Raw genomic sequence first — 21,066 nt, forward strand, 5'->3', positions numbered from 1 at the left:
TATATATATATATATATATATATATATATATATATATATTAGAGTGTTTCAAAAAAACAAACTATTTTTTTTTTTCGAAGAACTTTGAAAATTCTTCAGAGTATCCCTTATCGAAGACATTGTGAAAATCTCAGCCCTTAATATTAATCGGCACAAAAAATAGAAACTTTTTTTTTTTGAGTAGATGACAGCTTTTGATTTTTATTTTTTAGCAAATTTTTCCAAACAGTGTGATGACGAATGAGTTTTCTTACTGCAGAATTTTTCGCACAAGTCGGAATTCCAGCTTCAGACCATAAATCGAATACATTCTCAACCGTAATTAATGTACTTTTCTTAATAGTCAAGCTTTGAGAACAATGATAATGAAAGAAAAGAGACATAACCTCTTTTAAGCTCGGCAGTTTGCTTCCTACAAATTTTGTAATTTGATAACCAATTAAATAAATTTGTTTCTCCATCTTAAGCTTAACAATGAGATTTTATAAACACAATTACAAATAATTATAAATAAATTAAATATAATATTAAACTAATTTTAGTTTAAAACATTAACAATTACGTTGTTTTACTACGAAGTAATGTAAGATAAAAAAGCTCTGAGAGAGACAGGTTTGTGACGGCAGAAAGCGGAAATAATTAATGTATTATCATTTCTATAAAAATCATACTAACAATTCAATAAAAATTGATTGTTCAATTGAAGTACTATGTAACTATATAGCACTGAGTTAAATTACATAACCTAGAATTTTTAAAACTATTTCGTTAATAACAGTACATGAAAATTTAAAAAATATGATAATTCATAAATTTTATCAATTAATAAATAATTTTCTTTTTCATGTTTATAATTTATTTTTAAAAAAGCAAAAAATTTTTTAAAAATAGTGAAAAATTATAACTTCGTAATTCATGAAATTTTATCATAAATTTATCATTTTAATTTTTTGATATATAATATTGTTTATTTAAGTGATTTAAGTCGATTTTTCGTATTTATAAATAAATATTATTGAAGTGAAACTTCTTTAGAATCGTTGTGATTTCAAACCGGATGCAACGAAAAAACGACAGGTAAGAGACACAAATACAAAAATGTGTAGGATGAAGCCAGGGGAAAGAATGAGACAGAAATATACATACAATTTGTATATTATCGGTCTCTCCTCTTTGTGCCATACTTCGTAGCGTCCCCACTCCCGTCTTCTAAGCATAGTCGCCTGTAATTTGTGAGCCAGAGCGAGAGAGCAGATGTCAGTGTGTATGTATATTGCACACTGTTTAATACGTGCTTGTATTTGAGCATTTAACGTGTGTAGTGCATGTGAAAACTACGTGAGCTTACTGTACACTGTATGCGGCTGCGTATTACAGCGTTTTAGTAAGATAGCGTGGTGTGTTATTATTTAACTGTTTGTGAGTATTTTTATATCTTGTACTAAATAATAAATTTTATAAAATGCCGAAAACTAATGCCGAAATGTGTCGTCAATATCGACGCAAAAAATGAAATTAAAATGAAAAAATTCAGCAAAAAGTTCAACAGAACGTAGTCGCGAGTTTCGTGCACGTAAAAAACAATTATTGAACAATCAAAATAGATGTTCAGATATAAGTGTCAATGTGACTGATGTAATAAATGGTAAGTGTAAATATTTTTTAATCCTGTTTTAAGTATAAACTAATATATCAATGTTTTTCAATCAATAAATTTGATTTTTATTTTAAACTGATCATGGATTATATATATATATATATATATATATATATATATAACCTCAATACATCATGTGTCTAACCTTATTTATTTTTTTCTGTTTTAGACCACTCTCAGCAACAAAATAGTGTTCCAACGGGATATAATTTAGTAAATAATGATTGTAAGTACTAATAATTAATACTAACTTTCATCATTTAATGTTAAATAATTTAAAGAAATTTTTCAATTTAATAATAATTTTAATGAAAAAACTTAAAAAACTTAAAAATTTAATTTAAAAACATGTACCTAATTTACAATTCATGATTTAAAATATTAAAAAAAATTTAATTTAATTTAAACTTATATTCAATAATTCAATAATTCTTAAATTAACAAAATGATTTAATATTTAGATTTATAGGAAAAAAAAAACAATTTTAAGACGGATGAATATTTTTGAATGGTAAAATAAATTGTAAAAAAATTCAAAATTAAAATGATATTAAAAAAAAATAATTTAATTTTAAACTAAAGAGTGGATAATTTTTAAATGGTACATATAATTTAATAACCATATTTGAAAATAATCATTATCTTAAAATGAGTTTTTAAAATTAATTTTATATACATTTTTCGAATTTACGATGTAAAAAATTTTAGTTTTTTAAGGAATTGATTCTCAATACACAGTCGATAGATAACTCGTTACATACTTTGAATTGTTTTTTTTCAGATAACCCTCCAGTAGATGTACAGCCAGAAATTCCATACTCACGGTTTCGTCGAAATAAGTTTGCTCATAAAGAATTTAACGACAAGTTTTTAAACAATATGTTTGGTCATAAGTGCTCCGTTTGTGATCGATTGTGGTTTAAGTTAGATTTAAAATCACCACGTGCTGAAGATGAACAATTATTAAGGGTAATAGTTGAAAATTACAATACAGTTGAAGATATTTTACTGTGCAACACGTGTTACCAAGCAATTGGGAGGAAAGTGATTCCTATAATGTCTACTTATAACGGTTTTAAATATGAAAAATACCTGAGGTTTTACCACCGCTTGACTTAATTTCGGAAAGACTTGTCTCACCACGAGTTCCATTTATGCAAATTCGACGGTTACGACATGTTCATGGGCAATATGGAATTTATGGACAAATCATTAATGTACCAGTCGAGGTAAACAATATGGTAAAACTCTTACCCCGTAATGTCGATGATGATTACTGTATTAACGTACACATTAAAAGAAAAATAATACATAGATCAAGCTATTTAATGGGACTAGTTAATAAAAGGACAATTCGTGCATGGCTTCAGTATTTGCTTCAAACTCCACTTTATTTATTTTACGATATTAAAATTGATGAAAGCTTCTTCAACAATAATAGTAATAATGAAATCGATCTAGAAGAAATGAGTGAAGATATACCGGTCGAAGAGAGTCTAACAGCACAACAGAAAACTCTACTTTGGAATGAAGATATGTATTTACGGATCGCTCCTGGAGAATATAATATTCCCAAAAGTATAATTTTTGATGAACATGCCGAAGAACTTTCTTTCCCATCGATTTATTTGGGTCATTTCCGAAAATTCAGAGAGGGAGTAAATGCAACAACCGTTCGCAATAGCAACTAGCGAATTACGAAGATCAGATCGGCGTGGAGTTACTCCACATCATTTATTATATCTAGCAATGAAAATTATGAGGTTAAGAGTTCGTGACTCGCTTACGATTGCATTTAAACATGTGGGAAAAAATACTAATATTACACGGCAGCAAGTTGAGTCAGCTGACTACATTAATAATTGTATCGAAAGTAATTTAGCTTTTCTGCGCTCAATACCAAATTCAGTATGGTATTGGAGCGATCGAAAAAAGATCTTTTGCGATGATTCGGCAACTAGGAAAACCTACGATGTTTCTTACTTTGAGTGCCAATGAAATCGGATGGACCAATTTAATACAATTATTGTACAAATTAAAAAATAACGGTACTGAAATTTCAGCTGAACAAGCTGCGTCACTGGATTACATATCTAAGACTACACTAGTGAATGAAGATGCTGTGACCTGTGCTATCTATTTTAATAAAATAGTCAATATATTGATAACTATTCTCCAATCAAAGAAGAACAGCCCATTTGGAAATTATTATGTTGTCGACTATTTTAAACGAATTGAATTTCAGCATCGTGGTAGTCCTCATGCACATATTTTATTGTGGCTGAATGACGCTCCATCAGATCCTCTTGGTACAAACTATCAAGATACTGTAATGATGATTGATCAATTGATATCAATTTCTTCATCAGAAGCTTCTGGACATATTCGCTTGCAAAGTCACAAACATACCTTTACCTGTTATAAAAAGTACATGCCAATCAACCTCAGAAATGCCGATTTGATGCTCCATTTATGCCATGTAAATCCACTACAATATTAAAACCAATGCAGAAAGATCATCCAGGATATGCTGATTACGCTAAGCGGTATAAACAAATACAAATTAATCTTGAGAACAATGATTACGAGAATATTGAAATGTTTTATGCACAAAATCATATAACTTCTGATAATGATTATTTTCATATTCTTGAAGCTGGAATTACAAGACCTAAAGTATTTTTGAAGCGACAACCTAAAGAAAAATGGCACAACCCTTTCAATCCTTTTATTCTTAATGTCTTACAATCAAATACAGATATGCAATTTATTATCGAAGAATACTCATGTGCAGCGTATGTTGTTGAATATGTCAATAAAACTAATAGGGGTATAAGTAATTTACAAAGACAAATTCATGAAATCATGGATGAAAACCCTGAGTTTGATATAGTAGAAATAACTAGAAAAATGAGTGTTAATATGCTCAACACCGTTGAATTAACAAGCCAGGAAGCAGCGTGGTACCTTCTTCGTGAACCTATGTCTAGAAGTTCAGTCTCCATAGTTTATATTCCCACCGTTTGGCCTATTGAACGACAGCGTATTAGACGAACACAAAAAGAATTAGATGAATTAAATATCGATGAAGATTCAACAAGTATTTGGAAGGAAAACTGGTTTGATAAATACGAGAAGCGGCCACAAGAAATGGAAGAATTATCACTTGCACAATTCGTTGCTAATTTTACTAAAAATTCGCAAGGTGATTATATTCGTCGAAAGCAACAACGCATCATTCGTTATAGGAATTATGACATAGCCTCAGATATAAATGAGTATAAAAGAGAAATGGTGACTTTGCATATCCCATTTCGGAATGAAGAATTCGAGATTCTTGAAGAGATGAAATTTATTAGGATTTACGACGAAAATGAAAATCAAATTCTGGAGCGACGTAAAGAGTTTGAATCTGACTTAGACATTAATAAAACTATAGAGCTATGCCGAAAACTATGTCGCGAAAATGAAGAAGCAGACGATGACGATGAGATTCATGATATTGCCACTAGATTTCCAGAAATTAATCCATTCCAAACGCTATATGACAATCCGAATTCGGATGTAAACAGTGATTTACGTCTCGCAACCCTAAATAAACTTGGTGCCATTGCAAAACGGAAAGAAAATTTAATGCCTAACGACCAATATTATGAGCTGATGAAAATGGCAAACCAAAAACAAAAGGAACTTTTGATGCACGTCATTTACAATCTTCAGTTGGAAGATCCTCCTCCGCTGCAAATATTTTTTACAGGACCAGCTGGATGTGGTAAAACATTTGTTATTAAATTATTAATGGAAATTTATAATCGATATTCTGAAAGTGATGGGTTTTGTAATGCTTATATCGCTTGTGCTTCTACTGGTAAAGCTGCTGTGGCTATCAATGGGACAACAGTACACACTGCACTGAAGATAAGTCTTTCAAAGTTGCTTCCTTTATCAATTGAAGTAGCCCAACAATATAGATCACTTTTTAAATATGTTCGTGTATTGATTATCGATGAAATTAGTATGATTGGAGCCGAGTTGTTGTCCCAAATAGATTCAAGGTTAAAGCAAATCACCGGTAATTTTGAAGTCCATTTTGGTGGATTAGATATAATTTTGATTGGTGATCTACGTCAACTACCGCCAGTTCGTGCTACCCCAATTTACAAACAAATAAAACGACAAATAGCAGGTTTTGCAACAATATTAACAAAAATTGGTAATGGACAGTTGTTAGATCAGGAAGAGCTAGATTTAATTGAGTCACGGATTTACTCTGAAGAAGAAGCTGAGAGACTTTGTCCAGACGGTATACGATTGTTTTTTAATAATCATTCAGTTGCTGAATACAACAATAAAATTTTGAATTCTATAGAAGAAAAAGTGAATTCAGAGGCAACTGATATATATATTGGATGTAGAAATGTTGAACAGCAAACTTCTATGCGTCAAAAATTACATAAAATGTCAGCTATTGATACAGGAGGTTTGCCATATCAAATTACATTGGTTTTGAACAAACCATACATGATAACAACTAACATCGATGTATCAGATGGATTAGCAAATGGTGCGACGGGAAAATTAATTTTCATTGAATATAATGACAAAGGAGAGATAGGTCGTTTATGGCTAGAATTTCCAGAATCTCCAAAAATCGGAGAAAAATTGAGAAGAAAGGCAGCGGCATCAATTCAAAAATAATCTTCATCCACTGGCAGTACCAATAGATCGCAGAACATCATCTATACCACTAGTACCTAATAAAACCGTTATTGTAAAACGTAATCATTTCCCATTAGTCTCTGCATGTGCAATGACGATTCACAAGTCCCAGGGAGCTACTTTTGGTGAGATTGTATATGAATATGATAAATCACACGTTCAACAACTCCTGTACGTCGCATTATCACGAGTTACATCAATAAACGGCTTATATCTCGTTTCAAAAAAAATGATAAAAATTTTACCATGGCCGAAGAGCGTCAGTATCTACAATTGATCTACAACATGAATTTCGAAGGCTGAACTTGAATCGACTTGAGACAATTACAAATGTTTTATATGATTTCTTAAATAAAAGAAAAGGGATGTCACTGTTTACCTTTAACTGTCAAAGCTTACGAGCTCATGTACAAGATCTGCAACATGACAATATAGTGTCATCGTCAAATTTTTAATTCTTTCGGAGACATGGATGAATAATGAAGATATTGTAGACATTCCAAATTTTAATATTGTTGTTAATTACAAAAGACCACGTACGAGGGCAGGCGGAGTAGCAATTTATCACAACGTAAATGATGGAGCCCGTGTTGTTACGCCACAAATGGATCTCAATGCACAACAGCTAGAATCATTGTCTGTTCAGCTTTCGAAAGTTGGAGAAATATGTGCCTGTGAGAGCAGAAATGACCAAGGAGATTTAATTTTGATCGTAGCAATTTACATCTTTCCCAACCAATCAATAAAATCAGTTATTGAATTTATACATGAAAATTTGATCAAATATACCCCAGAGGTATCGCGAATTCTCAAAAAGAATTATGATAAAATTCCGATGATTTTAAGTGGGGATTTTAACATAAATTTTGCATCAGATACAGCGCTTCCTTTGATTGAGTTTCTCGATACAACATTTTATTTAAAAATGTGTAACAATCGCACTCAATCAACTACAAGATCAAAAACGGTAATAGATGCAGTGTTCCAAAGATATATCAACCAAATTGAAACTAAAATATTTGTATCGTATTTTAGTTATCATAAGCCTCTTGTATCATTTGTTGAAACTGAAAATATGGAACTTGAGTAATAGATTATGTAACATATGTTAAATAAAATATAAAATATCTTTTAAAATTAATCAAAATACTTTCATTTTTGAACAATTAAACTTTGTAATTATCCTACCCTTGTTATAAATATTCATCTCATTCTTTTGTCGATTCACTGAAGTTTCACTTCTATCGTGTGTGAATCGCACACACACCTTTTTTTTTTATTTTTTTTAAACAGTTCGATGTTTAAGGCCTGATAACTCCGAAATGGTTCTCCGTATGCATATATTCATTAAGACAATTTTTGTAGATCGTTAAATTTCCTACAAGAATATGTATCGATCATAGCTATAAAATGCTTCGTTGTTGACTAGCAAAATTCAAAAGTAAAAAAAAATTTTTTCCTATGTTATTTAAATGGAAATAAAAAATTAATTACAGCCACCTCTATACATTAATATTAAGGGCTGAGATTTTCACAATGTGTTCGATTAGGGATACTCTGAAGAATTTTCAAAGTTCTTCGAAAAAAAAAAAATAGTTTGTTTTTTTGAAACACTCTAATATATATATATATATATATATATATATATATATATATATATATATATATATATATATATATATATATATATATATATATATATAGATTGTCCTCAATAAAGAAAAAAGAAATGCATGGAATTTTAATTTGGATATTAAAAGGTCGCTCAAAAAAATCTAACGTAATGCACTAATGAATTTAAAAAAAAAAAAAATTATGAGCGAACTTTTAAAATTCAAATTTTGAACTGAAACTTTCAGGAACTTATTGCACGCCTCATAGCGCAAAGTGCGTGAGGTTGTGCTTTATACTCGATTCGTCAAGGTCAAGCAATTTTGTGATCTGTAAATACCTCTATCACAACCATATTACATTTATACAATGATATAAGTAGATGTACACCGAAAAAACACTTAAATTAAACCATCTGTTACTTTCTTAAATCATTTCATGTTGCTATTTAAAAAAAAAAAACCTTTTGAAAAAAATTTTACGTGGACGTCCGGATGTCACCTCATTTTGGATGTCCCAACGATTACTCCCGAACAAATTGATATTTCAAGACCGGACTTTTTTTATTAGTTTAAGAATTCGATGAACTAGGTCCATATTTCATATCAGTGGCCTAGCTCACGTATTTTTTTTTTTTTTTTTGATTGAATTTTTAATAAAATTTACTACGATACAACCGTACAAAGCCAAACGAACTTTTCTGATTTGTCACGTGAAAACTATGGCGCCACTTGATCAAGCCCGTACAAAAAAAATTTTGGTTCCTGATGAATTTCCGGATGAACTTCAGATTGTGAAACAAACATGAATTTCATAATGAATTTCATCGGGAATTCCAGCTGACTTTGATGATGAATTTTGAATTATTATTTTGCATATTGTGTTCTTTATCTCCAAAAAATTAATCAAGATAGAAGTTTAAGAATCGTAAATGATGAGTCAGTGTAAGTTACACTAAAGATTTCAATATTATTATCTCCAAATATTTTTTTACAGATTAAAAAAAATTAAGTTGTAACAGGGTAAAATTACCCTGCATCGATAAGTCGCCAAAGATCGATAACTATTCGACTAGCACTGGTGCGTCTCGATCTTCGGGCCTAAAGAGAGAGTAGGAGGGGGTATTTTGGGGGTTATTATATAGGTGAGCCATGCGTTGTGACAGGCAGAAGTAGTGTAACCGCCAGAGAGTGTGCCACAGAAATCAAGAGGGACCGATCCCCGGAGTAGTTACGAGACGACAGAAGCCAATAACATCTAGGACTCCAATCTCGAGTAGTGAGTTAGATCGTCGTATAATCAACAAGGTATCAATAATTACTCTGTGAGCTAGGAGTTGACCGCGGGGTTTATACTCGGTTTACTTCTCCACCGATTAATTATTCTCAATATAATTAATAATAATTCAATAATTTTAATAAACGATCTCTACTTATCAATGAATCTCTGAGTAGAGTAATTAGTCCAGTCTTGGGTTTCGGTTAAGTTGATTATAAAATTTTGTCGCGCGTGTACGTCGGGAGGGTCACGTGCTAGACAACAAATCCAACGAAGATACGTCGGGTGGTTAGGTATTAGTTTTTGACTCTGGATAGCCACCAGTTAGGCTATAAACGACCTCTGTCACACTGCGGTCTTTGTGCAGAGTGAATTTTGGATCTGGTCAGCCGACAGTTAGGCTGTAGTTTTAAGTTGATTATAGTGTGAGTGTGAGTGTGCGCAACTTGTTAAATAATTTTGTTATCAATAAATTTGGCCATATATTGTTAATTAAGAATTTATTTATTTCAGATCAACATTCCTCCACTCTCTCTACCTGTAAGATAAGCTCAGATCTGGTTCCGGTTCCAGGAACCGTGATTAAAAATCCTGGTGGCGCCCTTTTATTTATTTAATTAGATTTAATTTTGTTTAGTTTTGTTTAGTAAGGGTCCAAATGCGCAGCTAATAAAACTGTGTCAAAGTTTTATATGCGATTTGTTTCAAATTCATTACGTAATTCAGCAGGAATTCCAGCTGAATTTTATGATGAATTTCGATATATTATTTTGCATATTGTGTTCTTTTACTCCAAACAATTTATCCAGATAGAAGTTTAAGATTCGTAAATGATGAGTTAGTTTAAGTTACACTAAAAACTCTAATATAATTGACTCCAAATATTATTTTACGGATTAAAAAAATTAAGTTTCAAATACAGTGTGTTTCAAATTCATCATGAAATTCATCTGGAATTCCAGGTGACTTTCATGATAAATTTCGAAAAATTATTTTGCATATTGTGTTCTGTTACTCCAAAAAATTTATCCAGATAGAAGTTTAAGATTCGTAAATCATGAGTTAGTGTAAATAAAAATAAAAATTCCAATTTAATTGTCTCCAAATATTTTTTTACAAATTAAAAAAATTAAGTTTCATATAAGATTTGTTTCAAATTCATCATGAAATTCAGCTGAAATTCCAGCTGACTTTCATGATGAATTTCGAAATATTATTTTGCATATTGTGTTCTTCTACTCCAAAAAATTTATCCAGATACCATGTTTAAAATTTCCAATAAGATCCCATCAAAAGTGACAAAGCCACTTAGAAACCCATAAATTTTATTAGTTTCTAAGTGGCTTTTGTCGCTTTTGATGAGATCTTATTGGAGCTTTTCAACAGGATAGAAGTTTGAGGATCGTTAATGATGAGTCAGTGTAAATAAAAATAAAAATTCCAATATAATTGACTCTAAATATTATTTTACGGATTAAAAAAATTAAGTTTCATATACAGTGTGTTTCAAATTCATCATGAAATACATCTGGAATTCCAGCTGACTTTCATGATGAATTTCGAAATATTATTTTGCATATTGTGTTCTTCTACTCCAAAAAATTTATCCAGATAGAAGTTTAAGAACCGTAAATGATGAGTCAGTGTAAATAAAAATAAAAATTCCAATTTAATAGTCTCCAAATATTTTTTTACAAATTAAAAAAATTAAGTTTCATATAAGATTTGTTTCAAAATCTTCATGAAATTCAGCTGGAATTCGTCCTGAAATTCATGATGAATTTCGAAGTATTATTTTACATATGGTGTTTTTACTCCAATTAATTTATCCGAATACAAGTTATAGAATCGTGAATGTTGAGTCAGTGTAAGTGAAACAACAAATTCCAATATAATTGTTTCCAAATATTTTTTCACAAATTAAAATAATTAAGTTTCATATGCAATTTGTTTCAAATTCATCATGAAATTCAGCTGGAATTCCCGATGAAATTTATTATAAAATTCATATTTGTTTCACAATCTGAAGTTCATCCGGAATTTCATCAGGAACCAAAATGTTTTTTGCACGGGAGCTAGATTTTTTTTGGACTGCGTGCGTATATGACAAGAAAAAAGGGCGCTGATATTTAAAAAAAAAATAGAAAATACTCTGTAAGAAATTATAATTTTTTTTTTTTTTAATCAATTACACAATTAATTTTTTTCTTAAAAAATGAATAAGCGTTATGAGGGGTACACTTTTGGATTTTCAAAACTTTTTTTTTTGTCTATAAAATTATGATGTAACAAGAAAAAAAATTTTTTAAATCTGGAAAACGGTTGACCCTAAAGGCCATCCCTGCAACTTCCCGCTAATTCCATATCTAAGCGTTTAAGATTGCACCTATGACATTTTTGAACTATTCGAGCTCAAAAATAGAATTTATATGTTCTTTCGAGCTTTCTGAGCTCATAGAGTTAGCTGTTCAAAGCTTTTGAGCTCTTCAAGCTCGAAAGTCTGATAGAAGTTTAATAAAACAGTATTTTTTGAATTTTTAAACTGTAATAATTTGTGAATGAATGAATCAATTTTTACATGGTTGACAGTATTCCACGCAGTTTTTCAAATTCTATGATATACTTTTGAACACAAACTGATCGAACCAAAAATCTTAGAGAAATTTGAAAAATTCACTTTTTCCGAATTTTTTCGACAACGATAACTCACGAACCAATTAACCGATTTTCACGTTCTTGGTGGCGATCAACGTGTTTTTTTGCGCTCTAATAATTATTTTATTTCATCGAAAACGATCCAAAAAGAAATGTCGAAGTTATGTCAAAAGAACACTTTTTAATTTTCAATTTTCTTAGCGGGAAGTTAAGAACAAAAAATTCGATTTTGGACGATTTTTAAAATTTAAAAAAATTTGGAGCGATCTCTTCAAAATTTTTTTTAAGCTGTCCTTTGGAGAGAGCTCAAAACATTAAAAACTAACATTTAGTATGAAATCTCTGGCCCACTCGAGTGGTACGGAAGATTTCATACTAACTGTACCATCTTTCTATACCTCTACGTGTAAAAGATGCAATTTCGAGAATTAATTACTCAAAAACGGTGCGATCAATTGATCTGAAATTTTGGTAGTAAATTATTAATATATTTATCTTTCAATGAAAAAAATTTCATAATTTTCTGTTGAAATGCCTATCACGCTACAACTACCTTAATTACCAAATTAAACCGTGCCACAACCGAGTTCCATTTCCCATTTCCCATTCAAATAACAAGGGAATTTGAAACTTTTAGTTATTAATTTTTTTCCTTAGGAAAAAATGTTACTTCGACTATGATCAATGCATATTCTGTTGGGAAGTTGAATGCTTTACAAAAAAGTTATTGTTTTGTCGAAAACTATCCACTTAGGATAGTTTCCGTAATTGTTTTAAAAATTATGATTAATTTGGGATTAGGATATTAAATAAAATATGCGTCGATTTGTTGGGGAATAAAATAAAGATTTATTTATCCCCAGAGGAGGAAAACTCAGTTGGACTGAGAAAAAACCTCCTCGAATAAAAAAATGTACAAGTAAGAACGCAAAGCGTGTAGTGCGAATAAAAAAATATGTGTAAATTACCGTCGCAAACAACACAAACGAGGTGAGCTCAACCGCTTTAGAAAAGCAAATGGTATTAATTCAGAATTAATGAATTGACGCTAGCTTTTAAGCTAACTAGAGTCAATTAATAGTGAAATACTAATTAATTGACGTAAAATGTCAGTGCAGAGACTGATTGATTGATTAGAATTATTAGTGTAGAAACTAATTACATAATTCGATATCAGAATCGAATAGTTGATAAAATTTGATTTGATAGAATGATGATTAAATATTTAGCAATGAATTTAATATAATTTATTACAAATATTGCGTGTTAACTATGGATTGACTAAAGCTGCGTGGCTGATGCAATCCTTTGTTGAAATGGCGCGTAATGACCGCGTGGCGTCACTTATTAATTTTAATTAATTTAATTCACTGAACAGTTACTAATGATTTTTAATGATTTGAGAATTTAATTGGTAATTGAAGTTAATGAAATTAATAGTATTTAATGAATATTTTAAGTGTTCAAGTAAATGCGTAGTATACGTGATAAATCAGAAAACGATTGACACAGAGTAGTCGTACTAGTACAAGCGTCCAAGCACAACTGCTTGCCGCCGGCCACGTGAGCCGGCTTCTCTCCCGCTACTCAAGGCGCGCATGAGCGACAGCCATGGTGTGACACGAATTTTCACGAGTTGGAGCGATCAAGCCCGAAGGCGCAACTTCTCTTATAAATTTTTATTAAATGTCTTTTCTATCGGTTAAACAGTTATCTTGAAATTTTTCGATAAAATCATTTTCTTGAAAATTATTTGTGGATTAACTTGTGTTAATAGTTAATATCATAGTTTTTCAGTCCTGCTATAAAGTTTTATGTGTTATAATCATTTATTTCATCTATTAATCTTCCAAAAATTTTATTAAAAAGATTAATAGTTACAGTAACGATAATAATACGATGTATTAAATACATTCTTAATATATTGCCGCTTATTTGTATTTGTTCTGTCTTTATTCACATTTATTTCTTAATCAATTTTTAGTCGCATTATTAGAGTGCTATTGAAATTAAATTTTATAAACCAGGTTCATTTCACCATGCACGCTGGATGTCAAAAGAGATTTATTCACTGAAAATATAGATTTTTCGGGACATTTTCGAGTTAGATCTTGGAACGCAACAAAATCTTTTGGATATTTGTTCATTCATTGTATTAATTTATGTGTCATTTTGGTTTGTGACACCTCTTGCAGCATCAGCACCTTACTAAGATTTAAATTATATAAGGACTGTAAATCAATACAGGGCGACTGATAAGAAAAATTCTGCGGCGGTATTGCTCAAATTAGCCCCCTTCAACTCCGTGTTATAGAAAATCCGTACAAAAACAGTTTTACTGTAAAAAAATCGCGCCAAGTCCACGTTCATAAGACTATTAAGAAAAAAAAAAATTTTTTTTTTTACAAAAAGATATAAAATAAAAAATTGAAAAATCCAAGTAACCGATATGGTTGTATATGATTTTCGGAAATTAAAAAAAATTTTGTTGTAAATTTAAAAATTAAAAGAAACAATTTTGGAACGTATTTAGTGTGCGTGGTTACGAAATATTTCACTTTTCATGAAATTCCTAAAATCTATCTTCTAGGACTTTTAAAAAAAATTGAAGTACACAATGACGCACACCAAGTACGTTTCAAAATTGTTTCTTTTAATTTTTAAATTTACAACAAAATTTTTTTTAATTTCCGAAAATCATATACAACCATATCGGTTACTTGGATTTTTTAATTTTTTATTTTATATCTTTTTGTAAAGAAACAAATTTTTTTTTTTTCTTAATAGTCTTATGAACGTGGACTTGGCGCGATTTTTTTTACAGTGAAACTGTTTTTGTACGGATTTCAGTATTTTTTGTAATTATAATAAAAATTGACAATTTTAATTTAATACATTTCCGGTGGCAAACTATCCCCTTTAAGCTATAGTTCATGTAAAAGTTATTCTTGCGCCGCCTGGCGTGTGTAATTGCAAGCTGCCAAATATCTTTTTTTCACTGTAGTTTCCCATCTATTATAAGATTAGCATTCATACTTATATTATTTAGTCTCTGGCCGTCCGCTTTTTACGTAAGAAAAAAGTTAAAATCTAAAAATCTGGGTCGCTATAGTTTGTGCTGATTGTTTTTAATATCTTTAAATAGAAATTATAAAGATAATTGATAATAATAACTATGTTCACAGGAATTCAGGACAAATAAAATTCAAACTATTAATTTGATCTTTGTCTACAACAAACGATCACTGCAAATACATTATCATAATTAATTATAAATAATTGATATTAATAAATAATAATAATTATTATATACATACGAACAATAATTATGCAAATAAATTATTTGTTCTTTTTACGGATATCAGAAAAATAATAATTAGCAAATGAGAAGCTGAAAGGTTGAAAAAATAACAATAATTAATTAAAATAATTCGTTTATTTTGAATATTCTTAAAGAAAGTTTGAGATAATATAAAATTCAATACAGTAAATATACATAATAATAATTAACTAGAACAAAATTTAGCTTGCTTCTTTTTCAACTGATTCTCTTTTTTATTACTCTTATTCATTTGGGATGCATATTGTTGCATTCTTAATCTCACATAATAAGTAATAGCAGATAACAATAGTTCTCCTGCATGTTTATCACATGGAAATCTTAGAATATCAGATGAAATTACTTCAGTCATAACATCTTCATACACATGGGGAGAATTGCAATATTTTATAAAAATGTTTTCAAGTTTTTTTATAAAAAAATAAAAATTGTGATTTGGATGCATAAAGAGTTCATTGGATTTTGAATTAAGTGGTATATTTTCATCATTAGATAAGTCTACTGAACAGTCGCGAATACCGTTATGACATTTTTCACAAGAAGTACTTTTGTAAATACGTGAAACAACGACTTCCGTAGCATAATATAAAATGCAGTTCAAAGTTTCAGATTCATTATAGTTATGATCGTTAATTGTATTAATATAATTATCATCCAAATCATCAACTTGTACAGCTTGCTTCAATTTTTCTTGTAGTTTTTCAATAGTTTTAGAAGGTTCTGTTGGAGATTTGTGTAAGTAGATATATTTAAGCTTAGATAAAGTAATGAGAGGTTTTTTCGAAATTATTGAACAGTTTCCAGTTTGAGGAGGTTTTAAAATGTTAAAAATAGAAAGGATCTTATAAATTTGAAGAAAAATTGGGAATGTAGGATGATCGTTGGATCCTTTCGCTTGTCTTACCGTTCCAAAAAAACCTCTACAAAAGATATTTAAGGAAAAAAAAATAAGTATTAGCAACAAATATATTTTGTTTACCCAATTGCGACTACTTTTGATATTAAATCTGTAAGGGAGCATAATTAATGTATTATAATAATGAAAGGAAAATGCCTATTTTTGTTAGTATACATTTATTGCCTTAAACAAGCTCGTTTACCAAAAAATTTTAATTACTCGAGTAATATTAAAAATAATCATTCGTAGTTGAATAAAAGATTGATAGTTTTGAAAGTATACATGAACGGAACATGAAATACTGAACCATTAATTTTCATTTAGAAATGATTTACACTAATAAAAATTTATAAAAATCAATTTTTAACGCTGAGTATCTCCTATTAGCAATTAAGTAGTAGGTCATTGTTTAAAAGTTCTAAATATATTGTTTAATGCAATAAATTTCAATCTAAAAGTTATAAGAAAGTGAAAAAGTAAAGCATAGAAAATATTAAAGCATAATATTTATGATTATTAAGCTGAAGCGTTATTTTTAGCTTACCGTCACCACTGTATAACTAATTATAATTTTCTACTATTGACACTCTTAAAATCGACTAAACCTCCAAAGAATCTTGATTAATTCTACCCGTTGGCACCGCAGGTAAACCGTATTTTTCGGACAATAGTCGAATAATATCCAAGGAAGATTGTAGCGTGACTCGTAATCCTTCGGCTGTTGGTTTAGTTAAGAAGGCAGCCTCAGGAATTTTCTTCTTTTTAACATTTTCTTCCCAATCATTTAACTTCTGTAATGACATCTCAATAATCTAAAGTAATAAAACCATTTTAAGTAATAAATTAGAACTGTAAAATGTCAAAATATCACCAAATGTAAATTACTTTAAAATCTTCATTATTTGGCAAAACTCTTCGAATCTCGTGGCGATTAAGGGCATCAAAAATTTGGTTCATCCATGAACAAAATTCAGCCGTAGTTTCCCAAGAATCTAATTGTGGTTCACTAGCTGCATATCTTCGTAATGAATTTGCTACTGACTGACTAAAAATCTAAAAGAAAGTTCTATAAATTTACCGAAAAATAATAAATAAAAAGATAAATATTAATCAAGTTACTTGAACAGCAAGCCTAACTCTTATTTTCGAAGAGCTATTTAAGACCAAATGCTCATTATTAATTTTGGGACACATTCGTAATTTACCAGGAAGTTGACTATCTTTATCATACATGTCTTTGAAATGTTGCCATTCAATAAGAGGTTTGTCAGGATCCATCTAAATTAAAAAAAAAAAAAAAAAAATAAAAACCAATCACAAAATTCTTACAATCAAAACAATATTTTATACCTGATAACTTCCGATATTGTACAATCGATTTCTGATCGTCTTTATAAGATGCGGAGTATCTGAGAAAACAAAAATTTTACGATCTGCTTCACTCGGGTGTGAGAAATAATTTTTTAAATTTTCTTTTCGGCCACTCATTCCCATAATAGTCCAAAATTTTCTGTTTGTTGTCCCACCATCAGTAATAACGCCATGAATTTTCGCTCCAGATTTTTCTAATAAAATTATAGCTTTCACAATAAGTTGAGACAATACTTGGCCATTTACAGGTCCATGAGAACCAAACACAGCCACAGGTTGAGTGTAAGCATCATATATAGGTTGAAACATTAGCGCTAATCCGTGATTTGCTTTGTCATTCATTGTTACTAATTTACTACTTTCTTCTCCGAAGTCTTCCAAGCCAACGTACGTAAGATTTTGAGAACGAACGTCTACACTTTCGCGACAGCTAATTTCATCGAGTAACAAAAGTCCATGTTTATAAATTTCTTCTTTTTTATTCAAAAAATTGGAGAAAGCTTCGAAAAATTCAGAATCAAATCCACACTGTGTATTTATAATTGCAAGATTTCTAAAAACAAAAAGATAAGAAATTATTTTACATCTATAATAACATAGTTATTAAATAATTGTTGTGAATAAATCATCTTGTATAAAAAATCTGATAAAACATGCACAAATACATGTTTTATGAGATTGCATCTATGCGATATTGATACAAAAATAACATATTACAAATAACTAAAATAAATAAAATAAATATTACCTTCTCATTGTACTAACACATGGCAACGGCAAAATATTATTATCGCGAATAAAATTATATCCTGACACAGACCGCATTTACAGTAGCATACATAACATTAGCCAATTTTCAGAATATCGGCGGCCACTAGATGTCTTACAGTGCGAAGCTTTTAGTATTTCCTGAACAGCATCACATTGATTTTTAGCAACTTCATTGAAACGTAATTGATCAAGTACATCATCTTTAGATATACGAGACATTTTACTTTGGCAAAGTTTCAAATTTTGTCGTAATTTTTTATTTACCGATCGTAACTTTTTTTTTTGTTGTAAAGATCTATTTAATTTTTGCTTTAATCTTCTTACATAAATACATTCAGCGACATTTGAAACTATGCGTTTTTTTTTATCTTGTGGCTTTGTAACTTGTAAGATAATCTCTTGACGTTTTCGCTTTTTGAGCAAAGCTCTTTTCGCATTTTGACATGCATTACATTGCGAAGAATAACATAAAAGAGTGCATGATTTATGCTTAAGTACATTTCTTTTATCGATATATAATGGATCCGTTTTTTCCGATTGGCGAATTTCAGAAATCACAATACCTTGACAAACTTTTAAAGAATTCAACTGGCGTAAATAATCTTCTAGTTCGCTAACACTGTCGATACTTTTCTTTACATTGATGCAAGACGAATTTACCAACGGTTTTTCCAATACACTGGTATGTAATTCTAAAGTTGAATCCACAATTACTTCTTTCAGATTATAACTATAAAATTTCCCATCGTTCATTTTGCACTCTAAATAAGAAAAGCTGATCAGAGACTTTCCATTATGGGTAATATGATTACGTGTCCATGATGCTGGCAGATCCATAGTATTTGTTAACAAGGTATTAAAATTAAAAGTTACAAAATTTTCCAATGCATTGGTCTTATTGGAACTATCATTCACTAATTGCTTGTTTTCAATACTTTCTTGTCTTTCAGTTTCTAAACAAATGTCAGAAAATTCACTCACTTCTAATCTTTCCAGCGTATTGTTCATTTTTGGAAATTTATCCACTTCTGATGCTTTTGATAGATTAGAAATAGACTCTAATGTATTTTCGTTTTCATCATTAGGCGGTGTTTCTGATATTTCTGTCCAAGGAAATAAACTAGGTACAGCTCCAGGTGCTAATTGTGGACGTCGAAATGGTGACTAAGAATATTTGTATAGCATAAAATTGAATATTTATTATTATTATCAGGGCCTGGAAGTTGGGGCAAAACAATTAGCAATAAAAAGAGAGCGAAACTTTAGTAACAATGGCATGAAAAAAAAAACGATCGCAAAGTAAGAAACAAGCAAGTTCACACGTATCGATTAATAAAATAGTCTAATTCGAAATGTCAAAAAAATTGAGGTTGGTTGTAAGGACGTGGATTTAGAAAATTTCAACCTAAAAAAAAAAAAAAAAACATTGAAGGCATTTAAAATTTTCGCTGAAATCATTGTAAGGCATGATAATGTCAAACTGACCAACACAGATGATCTTCAGAGTCGTGCGATGTATTATTCACGGAGAATGAAGTACCTGTGTAATAAGAGAACCATGCTAAAGGTAAAGAAAAAAAAATTAGAAAAACGGTTGACCCTGAAGGCCATCCCTGCAACTTCCCGCTAATTCCATACTTAGGGGCTTAAAATTGCACCAATGACGTTTTTGAGCTCTTCGAGCTTAAAAATACAATTTATGGGTTATTTTGAGCTGTCCGAGCTCAAAGAGATTGCTTACCTATGCTTTTGAGCTCTTCGAGCTCAAAAGTCTGATAGGGATTTGATAAGACACTATTTTTTGAACTTTTAAACCGCAATAACTTTTGAATGAATAAACCGATTTTCACGCGGTTGGCAGCATTCGACGCAGTTTTTCAAGCCTCACAAAGAATCTTAAATTTTGAATTGATCGCGCTGGGAATTTCGGAGTTATTCCGAAAAAACACTTTTTTCGGTTTTCTTTCGTTCACGATATCTCTCGAACGAATCAACCGATTTTGACCGGAATGGTAGCGATCGACGTGGTTTTTTGAGGTTAATAGCTGATTAGTTTTTGGAATTTAACTATCAAGCCGTATAAAAGTTATTCCAAAAAAACCACATTTGAAAAAAATTTTTTTTTCAGTTTTTTGAAGATTTCTCAAAATCTATTGATCTGAATCGGTCCAAATAGTTTTCAAAATCTAAGTTTGGTCAAGCCCTTTTGAATGGCATCAATTGCGATGAAATCGGTCAAGCCGTTCAAAAGTTGTAAGCGGTTCACATACTTTCACACACACACACACACACACACACACACACACACACACACACACACACACACACACACACACACACACACACACACACACACACATACATACATACATACAGACACCGTGACAACCTCGCGGGGATAGTCAGGGAAGCTTCCTGTGACCTTCAAACGTCGAGATCTGATGAAAACTCGATTTTTGCAAAACGGGGTGAAAACGATAACTTCCCGATTTTTGAAAATCTTCGATTTTCTTAGCAGGAAGTTAAAAATTTTTTTGGGATGGTAAATGGATACTCTATTTGATAAAATTTCAGGTCAATACACGACTTGAGTGTCAGGTGTTGCTGTCCGTAGGCTAACTCGAAAAATTCCGGTATAAGATTTGTTATTCACTGATTTTTACAACCACACACGGCCTGAGGTTTAACAACAAATGCCAGGTATTGCGGCCCGTAGGTTTACTTTTAAAATTTTTGACAACGATTTCGTACTCACTGAATTCCATA

The 21,066-nt window shown here is 30.5% G+C and overlaps 1 protein-coding gene and 1 long non-coding RNA gene across 2 annotated transcripts in view; both read left to right on the forward strand.

Moving 5' to 3' along the window:
* Positions 1-21,066, forward strand: part of LOC123262279 (coiled-coil domain-containing protein AGAP005037-like) — a 338,268-nt gene that overhangs the window by 299,002 nt on the left and 18,200 nt on the right. The gene's annotated exons all lie outside the window — the stretch shown is intronic.
* LOC123262292 lies at positions 1,511-3,323 on the forward strand. Its single transcript, XR_006508901.1, has 3 exons — positions 1,511-1,645; positions 1,827-1,883; positions 2,439-3,323. It is a non-coding gene; the product is annotated as an uncharacterized LOC123262292 (long non-coding RNA).

The sequence above is a fragment of the Cotesia glomerata genome, linkage group LG3 (assembly GCF_020080835.1).
Source record: "Cotesia glomerata isolate CgM1 linkage group LG3, MPM_Cglom_v2.3, whole genome shotgun sequence".
Classification (NCBI taxonomy): Eukaryota; Metazoa; Arthropoda; class Insecta; order Hymenoptera; family Braconidae; genus Cotesia; species Cotesia glomerata.